The 12,741-nt window shown below is 41.2% G+C and overlaps 1 long non-coding RNA gene across 1 annotated transcript; it reads left to right on the top strand.

Annotated features, from left to right (window-relative positions):
- Positions 1 to 11,528: 11,528 nt before the first annotated feature.
- LOC310730316 lies at positions 11,529 to 12,421 on the top strand. The gene is made up of 4 exons (XR_014534801.1): positions 11,529 to 11,658; positions 11,833 to 11,903; positions 11,974 to 12,153; positions 12,373 to 12,421. It is a non-coding gene; the product is annotated as an uncharacterized lncRNA (long non-coding RNA).
- Positions 12,422 to 12,741: the final 320 nt, after the last annotated feature.

Below are 12,741 nucleotides of genomic sequence, written 5' to 3'. Positions count from 1 at the left end.
GATTTGACAGAGTTGCCTGTTACACAACGAGGTAACCGGTACATTCTTATGGTAATGGATTATTTTACAAAGTTTTTGAATGTATATGCACTTCCTGATCAGCGAGCGACTACCGTGGCTAAATGTTTGTTTGAGGATTATATAAGCCATCATGGTTTACCCCAAAAGTTTGCACACAGAACAGAATTTGACTCTGATCTAGTTAAAGAATTGTGCTCTCTGCATGGAGTAAGCAAAACACGTACTTCACCCTATCATCCTATGTCTGACGGGCATGGTAGAATGTGCCAACAGGTCTGTCAAAGATCAACTTGCTAAATATCTGTACACAAAAGGTGGTAAATGGGATGAACACCTGAGGCAAGTTGAGTTTGCATACAATACAAGTGCACACTCTTCCACTAAACATTCACCATTCTTTTTGGTTCATGGACGAGAAGCTCGTCTCCCTGCTGATTTTCTTCTTGGGGACTGATGTATATTTCGGGTTGTGCAGGAGTATAGCTGTTGCTTGGAAGAAATCTCTGTAGACACCGTCTTTCTTGCAAACCAGGTTTATTCACAGAAGGTTCAGCATCTTGATACGAGCATCCAGGATCTGCTCGGAGGGGTTCAGAGCCAAACGAACCGTCCTCCCGATCTAACGTCCTGTCTCGTCTATATATATCTGAGCCGTTGCTATTGACCGCATCTCAAAACATGCAAGATGTAAGTGAGCTCATTTCTCCAGAATGTTTAGCATAAGGAACATCACCACATATGGACAGTTGCTATTGTCTTGTTATACAGTCAGCTCGTAAGGGATTTCAGAAGCTGCACGTACACCCTCCAACATAAACATTTGGCCCAGACTCTGCTATAAACACTATGGTCTTTCAACATCGTCTTGTAGGGAAAAGATCTGGCCTGCATTCCCGCAATACAGAATAAAGTCGAATAAAGGTACTACATATTTCAGATATTACAGAGTAGACTCACCTACAGGTGATATTGGTGTGACCTATGAAGTGCGGGATCAGGTAGATCCTAAGGCCAAGTCAAGAATACTACACTACAACCGCCTTAAGCCATATCGGTCCATATTGCCACCAAACTCTGAAGGAAACAGTACTAATGTGCAACCCCCATCCATGGTTGGAGCCCCACCACTCACTGTGCTTTCAGGCTCTCGTCCTTATGCGTACCAAGAACCTAGCATGCATGAACCTTTGATGCCACCTACACCTACTCAAACAACACCATTTCCTTCACCTGCTCCTAGTGTTGAGTCTCCGGGTCGGTATCGAACGAGGTATGGGCGTTTAGTGCATCTTCCTCAGCGCTTTAGAGTTGGGGTCTGAATGTGGACAATGGCGCTAACACTATTAGAACCATGCTAGTAATGAAGTTGACATATTCCACAGTATGGGTGTTTTATGCAGTTTAAATTATTTCGTTCTTAAAGTGTTAATGTTCACTGCATGATATTTGTTACGGTTGTGTTTACAATGACATGTTTATGATTACAGTTTGTGTAATGTATTTTTTTTTCTTACTCTTCTCTTTGTTTACTTTTTTTCCCCTTCAGTTTTGGAAACGAGGACGTTTCTTTTTCCTAAGAGGGGATGTAGTGTAAGAGTGAAAATGTATGTGCTTTGCCAGGTGCTTTGGGAGCGTGAGTCGAGGAGCACGAGAATTGTTTGGAAAAAAAGAATAAAGTTGGAAAGAAGAGCTCGTTGGTGTCCGTGAATGTTATTAGAGAAATAATATCACTTTAGTTTTGTTAGTGTTAAGATGTTTTTCACACACATTTCTTTGTCTGTTCAGTGTCTAAAGAATATTTACGATGTTAGTCTCTAAGGTAAACAGGGAGTCCTTATCTGGGCTCACACATCTCCGGCTAGTATATCCTTTTGTCTAAACAGGAAACAAGTTTAGGACAGCCTTTTCTCTGTATATATATATATTATATATATATTATACGTTCTGTGTCTGCAATAAACCAGAAGAGGAAGAATATTTGCTGCATTCTGTGTGCTGTGTATTTCTTCTTCTCTGATATCAGAATGGCACCACGGGCATAACAGGTCGTATGGAAAACCTCTCCAAGAATTAAGTTTCATTTGGGCATGATAAAAATCTAACAGTTTTGGTGTCAGAAGTGAGATACTTTCTGGCAATATCCGAAGGGAGATCACGCATCAAGGTAAGTTTTAGGATACATTCTTGTTTGCAGGGATTGTCCCGTTTGCCAGCCAATAGGGCTGCATGTGTGTTCGTGTCTTGGTTATGCATTAATTGTTTAATTAATGATAATTTCCTTTGGTGGGATGATTTCATCGCGACATTGTTTTCCTCACCTTAGATGTTAAGATGCAAGATTAGAAGACGCTTTTTTACGGTCCGTCTAATATAGGCGATATTGTCTGAAGTATCCAAAAGAATCCACGATAATTTTTATATGCCCGAAAAAAATAGATAAATGAAAAATTTATTGTTTAAAACAAAACAAAACAAAAAAAGTGAGAGTAAAGAGAAAAGGAACTAAAGAAAAACTGACATTTTCAAAAGACTTTCAAATTTTTCAAAAGACTTTAATCTTGTTTTAGCTTTATAGTCTATTTTTTTCTCCTAACTCCAACTGGAGAGACTGGATTACCTTTTTTGTTTGAAGACTGCGATCCCCCTGGTGCCTAGCACAGCTGTATTGTCTGAGTGTTAAGTGTTGTTTGTCTGTTCTTTGTTCTGTGTAAAGAAGATGGGTCATGACATTTCTCGCTTACTGCCGAAAGAAAATTCCAAAGATTGGATGTATAGGAATAGTGCTGGTTATTGAACTAATCCTTATTTAACCCAGCCATTAGGGGGGCACAAGCCAGTGTACTCTTAGTGCCGGTCCCAAGCCCGGGTAAATGGGGAGGGTTGCGTTAAGAAGGGCATCCAGCGTAAAACATGTGCCAAATCAAATATGCGGATCACAAATGAGAATTTCATACCGGATCGGTCGAGGCCCAGGTTAACAACGACCGCCACAGGTATCGTTAGCCGACAGGGTACCGGTGGAAATTGGGCTACTGTTGGCTGAAGGAGGAGAAGGAGAGGAGGAAGGCGTCTACAGAGACGGCGGGAAAAGGAGCAGTGTAGGAGAGTAGAGGTTCGGGTTGGTACTTTAAATGTTGGTACTATGACGGGTAAAGGGAGAGAGATAGCTGATATGATGGAGAGGAGAAAGGTAGATGTGTTGTGTGTTCAGGAGACCAAGTGGAAAGAGAGTGTAGTGGAGGTGAAGAGAGTTTCTGATAGGGTGATGATCGTGAAGGTGGAAGTTGAAGGGATGATGATAAATGTCATCAGTGCCTATGCTCCACAAGTTGGCTGTGAGATGGAGGAGAAAGAAAGATTCTGGAGTGAATTAGATGAAGTGGTAGATGGTGTACCTAGGAAAGAACGATTGGTGATTGGGGCAGACTTTAATGGGCATGTAGGTGAAGGGAACAGAGGTGATGAGGAGGTGATGGGTAGGTATGGTTTTAAGGAGAGGAATGTGGAAGGGCAGATGGTGGTAGATTTTGCTAAAAGGATGGAAATGGCAGTGGTGAACACGTATTTTAAGAAGAAGGAGGATCATAGGGTGACGTATAAGAGTGGAGGAAGGTGCACACAGGTGGATTATCTTCTGTGTAGGAGATGCAACCTGAAGGAGATTGGAGACTGTAAGGTGTTGGCAGGGGACAGTGTAGCTAGACAGCATCGGATGGTGGTCTGTAGGATGGTTTTGGAGGCGAAGAAGAAGAGGAGGAAAGTAAGGTTCGAAAGAAGAATAAGATGGTGGAAACTGAAGGAGGAAGAGTGTAGTGTGAGGTTCAGGGAAGAGGTCAGACAGGGGCTTGGTGGTGGTGAAGAGGTGCCGGATGATTGGGCAACTACTGCAGGAGTGATGAGGGAGGCAGCTAGAAAAGTACTTGGTGTGACATCTGGAAATAGAAAGCAAGACAAGGAGACGTGGTGGTGGAATGAGGAAGTGCAGGAGAGCATTAGGGGAAAGAGATTGGCAAAACAGAAGTGGGATCGACAGAGTGATGAGAAGAGTAGGCAGGAGTACAAGGAGATGCGGCAGCAGGTTAAAAGGGATGTGGCGAAAGCCAAGGAAAAGGCATATGAGGAGCTGTATAAGAGGTTGGACACTAAGGAAGGAGAAAAGGATTTATACCGATTGGCCAGGCAGAGGGACCGAGCTGGGAAGGATGTACTGCAAGTTAGAGCAATAAAGGATGGAGAGGGAAATGTGTTGACTAGTGAGGAGAGTGTGTTGAGAAGATGGAGGGAGTATTTTGAGCAGCTGATGAATGAGGAAAATCAGAGAGAGAGAAGGTTGGAGGATGTGGAGTTGGTGAAGCAGGATGTAGATAGGATTAGTAAGGAGGAAGTGAGAGCAGCGATTAAGAGGATGAAGAATGGAAAGTCGGTTGGACCAGATGACATACCGGTAGAAGCGTTTAGATGTTTAGGAGAGATGGCAGTGGAGTTTTTAACCAGATTGTTTAACAGGATTCTGGAAGGGGAGAGGATGCCTGAGGAATGAAGAAGGAGTGTGCTGGTACCGATCTTTAAGCATAAGGGAGATGTGCAGACCTGCAGTAACTACAGGGGAATTAAGTTGATCAGTCACACCATGAAGTTATGGGAAAGAGTAGTGGAAGCCAGGCTGAGAGAAGAGGTGGCCATCTGTGAGCAACAGTATGGTTTCATGCCGAGGAAGAGCACCACAGATGCCTTATTTGCTTTGAGGATGTTGATGGAGAAGTATAGAGAAGGACAGAAGGAGCTGCATTGTGTATTTGTGGATTTAGAGAAAGCGTACGACAGGGTGCCGAGAGAGGAGTTGTGGTATTGTATGAGGAAGTCAGGTGTGTCAGAGAAGTATGTGAGGGTGGTGCAGGACATGTATGAGGACAGTGTGACGGCAGTAAAGTGTGCAGTAGGTACGACAGACTGGTTCAGGGTGAAGGTTGGACTGCATCAAGGATCTACCCTGAGCCCTTTCCTGTTTGCAGTGGTGATGGACAGGTTGACGGACGAGGTCAGACAGGAGTCTCCCTGGACTATGATGTTTGCAGATGATATTGTGATTTGTGGTGAGAGTAGAGAGCAGGTTGAGAAGAGCCTGGAGAGGTGGAGATATGCGCTGGAGAGAAGGGGAATGAAAGTCAGTAGGAGTAAGACAGAGTACATGTGTGTGAATGAGAGGGAGGGCAGTGGAGTGATGCGGTTACAGGGAGAAGAGGTGGAGAAGGTGGAGGAGTTCAGGTACCTGGGGTCAACAGTGCAAAGTAATGGAGAGTGTGTTAGGGAAGTAAAGAAAAGAGTGCAGGCAGGGTGGAGTGGGTGGAGAAGAGTGACAGGAGTGATTTTTGATAGAAGAGTATCTGCAAGAATGAAAGGGAAAGTTTATAGGACTGTGGTGAGACCTGCGATGTTGTATGGATTAGAGACAGTGGCATTGAGTAAAAAACAGGAGGTGGAGCTGGAGGTAGCAGAGCTGAAGATGTTGAGGTTTTCGTTGGGAGTGACGAGGATGGACAAGATTAGAAATGAGTTTATTAGAGGGACAGCACATGTAGGATGTTTTGGTGACAAGGTGAGGGAGGCGAGATTGAGATGGTTTGGACATGTGCAGAGGAGGGACATGAATTATATTGGTAGAAAAATGCTGAAGATGGAGCCACCAGGTAGGAGGAAAAGAGGAAGGCCAAGGAGGAGGTTCATGGATGTGGTGAGGGAAGACATGCAGGTAGTTGGTGTAAAAGAGGCAGATATAGAGGACAGGGTGGTATGGAGACGGATGATCCGCTGTGGCGACCCCTAATGGGAGCAGCCGAAAGAAGAAGAAGATTGAACTAATCCTTATTTAGATCATTTGGCATTTTGGAGTGAAATTGTGTCACATCTAGGTTTCTACTATGGTCCAGGTTAAGTTAACCCGTTATGCTCCGCACTGCAACAGGAAGTGGTGCATTCCAGCCTCAGCACAAAACTCAAGGAGAAGGTCCTAGGAAAAAGGGGAAGTTCATCTATTAGGGAATAGATAGAGTTCCAATTTCATGTCCTGTAACTCACCTTTTGCTTGTTGTGACACCGACTGGTACAAATTTTTATCATAGCTTTACAATAATTCCAAGTTCGCCTTTAAACCTTTTAGGAAGAGATATAATGCACAAATGGGAATTGAGATTCTGTTTTTTGAAACCAATGTTTCACTGTCTTTTCCTTCTGTCCTCATGCTCTCAACCGAGCCACAGCCACATCCGGAAGATTTCTTACAGGGTAGTACAGAGGTCCTGCCTGATGAACCAAATTTAGGTGAAGTTAACCCTAAATTATGGGCCTCTCACAAAGATGAGGCACGTTTAATCCAGGTAAAACCGTATCATGCACTCATGAAAACACAATATCCGATTTTCGTTAAACAATATCCATTGTCAAAAGAGAAGAATTTTGCCATTGCTCCAGTTATTGACAATTTATTGTCACAAGGTGTTTTGATCGAGACACATTCACCTTATAACACACTGATTAATCTCATCTTGAAGGCAGATAAAAAATGCTGGAGGTTAACACAAGATTTACGTGAGATTGATAAAATAGTTATTCCGTTAGCTCCTTAGGAGCCCGATGTAGCTACCATTGTTAACTCTATACCAGGGACTCACAGTTTTTCTTTACTGTGATTGATCTTTGTTCTGCTTTTTTCAGTGTCCCTTTGGCCTCAGAGACGCAGACACTTTTCGCGTTTGCCTATAGGGGACGTCAATTCACCTGGACCCATCTTCTTAGGGGTTGACTCGTCAGCCGAATCATACTAAACCTTTTTACCTTCGTGTGCACGAATGTGGTGGTACGGCTGCGGGGATCCTAGCCCAGGAACACGGTGACAGATATCGCCCTGTTGCGTATTTTTCCAAATCTTTAGACAACATAGCACAAGGGTTGCCTTCGTGCTTGCGTGCAGTGGCTGCTGCGGCTCTGATGGTCCGGGATGCTGAGAAAACAGTGCTGTCACATCCTTTAATACTGTACACCTCACATCAGGTAACAGCTATTTTAAACAACCTCAACACACAAGATATGATAGCACAACGTAGATCTGGTTATGAAACCACACTCTTGGCAACGGAAAACTTAACTATTAAGCCTTCTTCTAAGCCACATTCAGCTGTAGTAGCTCAGCGTGATCTGCTAGACAATATTGACTTAGATGGTTTTGACGACGCACATGATTGCCTTAAACACATTGAACAAGAGACCTCTTGTAGGCCTGATCTTTTAGATACGGCCCTGGAAGTGGGGGATTGCCTATATGTACAAGGTTCATGTTCAAAACCTTCTGATGTGTATTTATGTTCAAAACCTTCTGATGTGTATTTATGTGGATATGCGGTTGTAAGATTACCTGATGTAATAGTTAAAGCTAAACCATTACCATACACATCAGTACAAGCTGCAGAGTTGGTGGCACTTACAAGAGCATGTCATTTGTTTGAAGGTAAAGTAGTGACTATATACACTGATTCTAAGTATGCTTATGGTGTTGTGCATGATTTTGCCGAAACATGAAAGCAAAAAGACTTTAAAACAGCTGATGGAAAGCCCATAGCACATTTTAATCTCATAGGCGACTTTTTAAAAGCTGTTCAACTCCCTGCCAAAGTGGCCATAGTTACACATATGCCACCTGTGGGAAATTTTAGATACCTGTTGGTTATAGTTGACAGATTCAGCAAGTGGCCAGAAGCATTTGCATGTGCGACAGAGAATGCTAAAACGGTTGTCAAAATATTAACGAAAGAGATCATCTCCAGGTGGTATTTCTAGTGTAATTGAAAGTGATGACGGCACACCTTTTGCTTTGAAGGTAACACAACTTTTGTCTATAAGCTTAGCATTTTATTATTCCCTATCACCCACAGTCAGCTGGAGTGGTAGAGAGAACAAACAGAACCATTAAGGAACGGGTTACTAAAGCCTGCATTGAAACAGGCCGAAATTGGACTGTTGTTCTCCCGGTAGTACTCACAGAAATGAAAATGACCCCATCCTCAACAAAACTAACCCTTTGAAAGTTTTATGTTCGAACCTTTCCCAACCCCATCGGTCAGGGGACGCACTGGCATTTCTTCCTTAGGTAACCTGGAAGTGATGGTGGAGGACTAAGTTTCTGCCCTGGTTGAGAAATTGAATTCTATCAGTGCTGATGTCTCACTAACTCTTCCTCTGCCTACAGATAAGCCAACACACCCTTTTGTGCCTAATCAGCAGGTCCTGATAAGAAGTCTGAAGCGTACCGAAGTCGTTGAGCCGAAGTATTTGGGTCCAGCGACTGTTCTAGCTGTAACCAGTACTGGAGTTCTGACTGATTATTAGCCACAGTGGATACACGCAAGCAGGATCAAAACAGCACCCACTTATTCTATGCACTAATTGGTCTGTTGGCCTAAGAAGCCTGCCTAAGTGAGTATTTAGTGCTGAAACAATTGAGAGCCCACGGAAAGATCCTTTCTTTATAGTAGAAAGGGGGCCACCTCCGGGGTGAAGATCTGACTCACTTGACTGTTTAGCTTACCCTGATACCTGCTCTAGGTCTAAATTCTATAACAATATGTGCATAGTTGTAACTAGACTCCGAATTTTTCTTATTTTCTTAAACACATCATTCAGAGAGTAAACTGTTACGTATAATTTATAATACTGCTTATAGACATATTGAACAAGCACTGAGAAACAATTGTCTCATGACGTCTTGGAGAACATGAAACAACTGCTGGACAAAGTTTTATTTGAGAAGATTAAGAGTTTGTTTACAAGTGTTGAACACTATTTTATTTTAGGAATGATTCTTTTATTGATTGTTGGAATTGTACTTTGTATGTTGCCATGTTTGATGACGATGGTAAGACAGGCCATAAAGGCCTCGATTGGAGTGGTGATGATGAAGGATTATATGCATGTTGGGAAATAATGAAATGGAATCTGTATGTTTTCTCTGTTCTGGCACCGAGGTGGTGGAATGAACTTCCCCTAAATGTCTGTACAGCATAGTCCCTGATTATCTTCAAGCGACGACTGAAGACCTACCTCTTCCTGAAATACCTAAATTAGCACTTTCCAAGTTTGTAGAATTCGAGTTATATTTATATTAATTTGTAATCTTGCGTACCAGTGTAGATTTATTCATTACTAGAGATTTAAAGCACTTTTGTACGTCGCTCTGAATAAGGGCGTCTGCTTAATGCCACAAATGTAAATGTAAATGTAAATGTTTTGTTTGTCTTTATCTTTTCCATTTGCAGTTTATGTCACCGATTCTGTTCCCTGGATGAACATCCTATGTTTTGGTGTGTGATGCTAAATCATAAATTATTTAAAGTGGCCATTGTTAGTGTTAAGATGTTTTTCACACTGTTTCACACACATTTCTTTGTCTGTTCAGTGTCTATAAAATATTTACGATGCTAGTCTGTAAGGTAAACAGGGAGTGCTGATCTGGGCTCACACATCTCCGTGTGTATAGTATAGTATATCCTCTTGTCTAAACAGGAAACAAGTTTAGGACAGCCTTTTCTCTGTATGTGTGTGTATATATATATATATATATATATATATATATATATATATATATATATATATATATATATATATATATATATATATATTTATATTTATATATATACGTTCTGTGTCTGCAATAAACCAGAAGAGGAAGAACATTTGCTGCATTCTGTGTGCTGTGTATTTCTTCTTTCCTGATATCAGAAAGGCACCACGGGCATAACAGGTCGTATGGTAAACCTCTCCAAGAATTAAGTTTCGTTTGGGCATGATAAAAATCTAACAAGTATCCACGCACAATTCTTACACTAGCTTTATTGTGGCTGAAGAAATTGCCTGCGCTGCAAAGTCTTTTTTCAGAGGGTGCATTTTTGAAGCAGTGCATGCTGAAGGTCTGTGAGCAGGTGTGTCCTGACCAGATACAGACTTTTAAAAATGTCAGTTTATCAAGAAACACCATCGTGGACCGAGATAAGGAACTAGCAGGAAACCTGGCAACACAGCTGGCCAAAGAGACACGCAGCTACATAGCTTTTTCATTAGCTCTTGATGAAAGCACAGACAACATGGATACAGCGTTTATCAGAGGCGTCAAGTCAGATCTTTCTGTCACTGAGGAGCTGTTGGATGTAGCTGCCATGCATGGGACATTTTTGATGCGGTGGGGAAGTCCGTAAGTAAAAATGCATTGCCATGGGAAAAGTTGGTGGGATTAACTACAAACGGTGTACCTGCAATGTGTGGAGGAAAAGCGGGCTTTGTTGGACAAATGAAGGAGAAACTGCAAAAAAAGTAACTGTCACACGCCTCTGATAACGTATCATTGCATTATCCATCAAGAAGCTTTGTGTGGAAGGGTGCTGGGGATGCATGATATAGTGACCACAGTCATGAAAACAGTGAACTTCATTCGGGCTTGTGGCCTAAATCATCGTCAGTTTCAAATGTTCTTGCAGGAGATGGGTTCGGAGCTTGGCGACGTGCCGTACCATACAGAAGTACGGTGGCTGAGTAGGAGCAAAGTCCTCAAATGATTTTTTTGAGCTTAGGGAAGATATTTCTCTTTTCATGCAGAGTAAAGGAAAACATTTGTCTGAACTGTCAGATCCAAACTGGCTGTGTGACTTTGCTATGTTGTGTGACATAACCAGAGGTGGCAAAAATACACACATCCTTTATTTAAGTAGAAGTACAGATACTCATGTTTTAAAATACTCGGGTAAAAGTTGAAGTACTGATTATACTTTTTTACTAAAGTGAAAGTAAAGAAGTCTTGGTATTTGAGGTGTGGCTTTATATGCATCCACAGGTGTGCCACCAATTAACTCAAATGGAATCAATTAACCTATCAGAGGCTTCTTAAGCTCAGAATGAAATCATCTGGAGTTTTTTTTTTTGTTTAAAGGCACGATAATCTTAGTGTATGTATACTTCTGAATTTGATTAAAGTGATAATAAAAATACATAAAAATCCCCCCTCGCTCGATTCTGACATTTAACAAATGCAAAAAATTTGATTTAAAACAGAAAAGGTTTACTCTGATTTAATGTATGACAGTAAAGAAATAAAAGTTTTTGTGTTTTTTTCTGAAGTGTATGTAAATATCTGGTTTTAACTGTAGATAGATAGCCTAGTGGGTTAATGTCAGGGTCTCCACAAGGATGAGTTTGAGAGTTTGATTCCAGGGGGGTATTCCAGAAAGCTTGGTTAACTTACCATTTGATAAATCATAACCTCTGGGTTGATTTACCCCAAACAGGCATACCATGAGTATGTCGGTTCCAAAACACCTGAGAAGAGTTAGTTTAATCAACCTCCAACTGGTTACCCAGAGTTAATGTGCGTGCACGGTGCATATATAAAGACATTTTCAATGGATCGCTGATTTCACGAGTCACCATGGAAACTCAAAGCAAAAAAAAGATAGCTGCATATTTCACAGAGGCGGAGTTGGAGGTTTTAATGCATGCTTATGAGGAGTTTAAGCCAATAATATTAAAAAGAAGCAATACAGCTGCATCGGCTAAAGCAAGAGAGTTGGCTTGGCAAAAAATAACGGACAGAGTAAATGCGTGAGTGTATTAAATTACAAATTTGGTATTGGCTCCCGTTTTATTATAATGCAAAATAATGAAGTATGACTTATACATCCTTTTGAATATGTTATATCACTATGAAAGCATTTACTTTTCCTGCCATTTATTTTTTTAGTTTAAAAAAATAATGTATATTTCTTATTTAATAAGGTGTAATCCTTCTGGAGCCACAAGAACTTTAAGCCAAGTCAAAATAAAACACAAAAACATTCTGCAAAAAGGTAATATTTGATTACACAATTACTGAACTATTATTATAACAGTATATAGTATATTCATTCTGTCATGTAGCTAATAGAAAGAAGACTGAAGCCCGTCTAACTGGCGGGGGCCCACCACCACCTCCCCTCACCCCATCTGAGGAGCTGGCTCTGTCCCTTAATAAAGGGCGACCAGTGGTTGCTGGCATTCCAGGGGGCAGTTCATCGCACACACCATGCACCACAAGTGATGGTGAAAAAATGGTGAAATGTAAGTTTACCTCTATGATTTTTTTCATTTTTTGTCCTAATAAATTACTCTCTCTGTCACTTAAAGGCTTTTTGAACAAGATTAATTTTTATGTAGGCTTATTTTATTTAACTGCATATGATGGATAGGCTACTGTGATCTTAGTCTGACATGTTACTCTTTTCATGTATTATTTTCTTTGATAATATTGAGAATTTAATGGGTTGTGTGTTCTTATAGATACTGATGGACGTATTGTATTATTGGACCCTCCAGAAAGAACACTGTCACAGTTGTAAGTGATTTGTTGTCAGGTACCTTTAGTTGCTTTTAGATATATTTTTTTTTTGGTCAGATAATGTATACTTGAATATTTCTCCTGTAGGATGAAGATGATAAAGATGACAATAAAGAGACCACATCTGCTGTGACAGAAGTGGACAATGCTGGTAGATCCACTGAGGTATGATGCATACCATTATAATGTATAGAGTAACAAACTGTCATTGTCCTTTCACAGTACATACCTAGGGATTTGCCCACAGATGAGGGTCATTCAACCTCAGCACACAATCTAAGCAGGGTAAGAATTTGTGTCCAGGTGTCCAT

This window comes from Silurus aristotelis (genome assembly GCF_946808225.1).
Source record: "Silurus aristotelis genome assembly, chromosome: 8".
NCBI classification, from domain to species: domain Eukaryota; kingdom Metazoa; phylum Chordata; class Actinopteri; order Siluriformes; family Siluridae; genus Silurus; species Silurus aristotelis.
The sequence above is the reverse complement of the archived record's forward strand: the minus strand, read 5'-3'. Positions and strand labels throughout refer to the sequence as shown.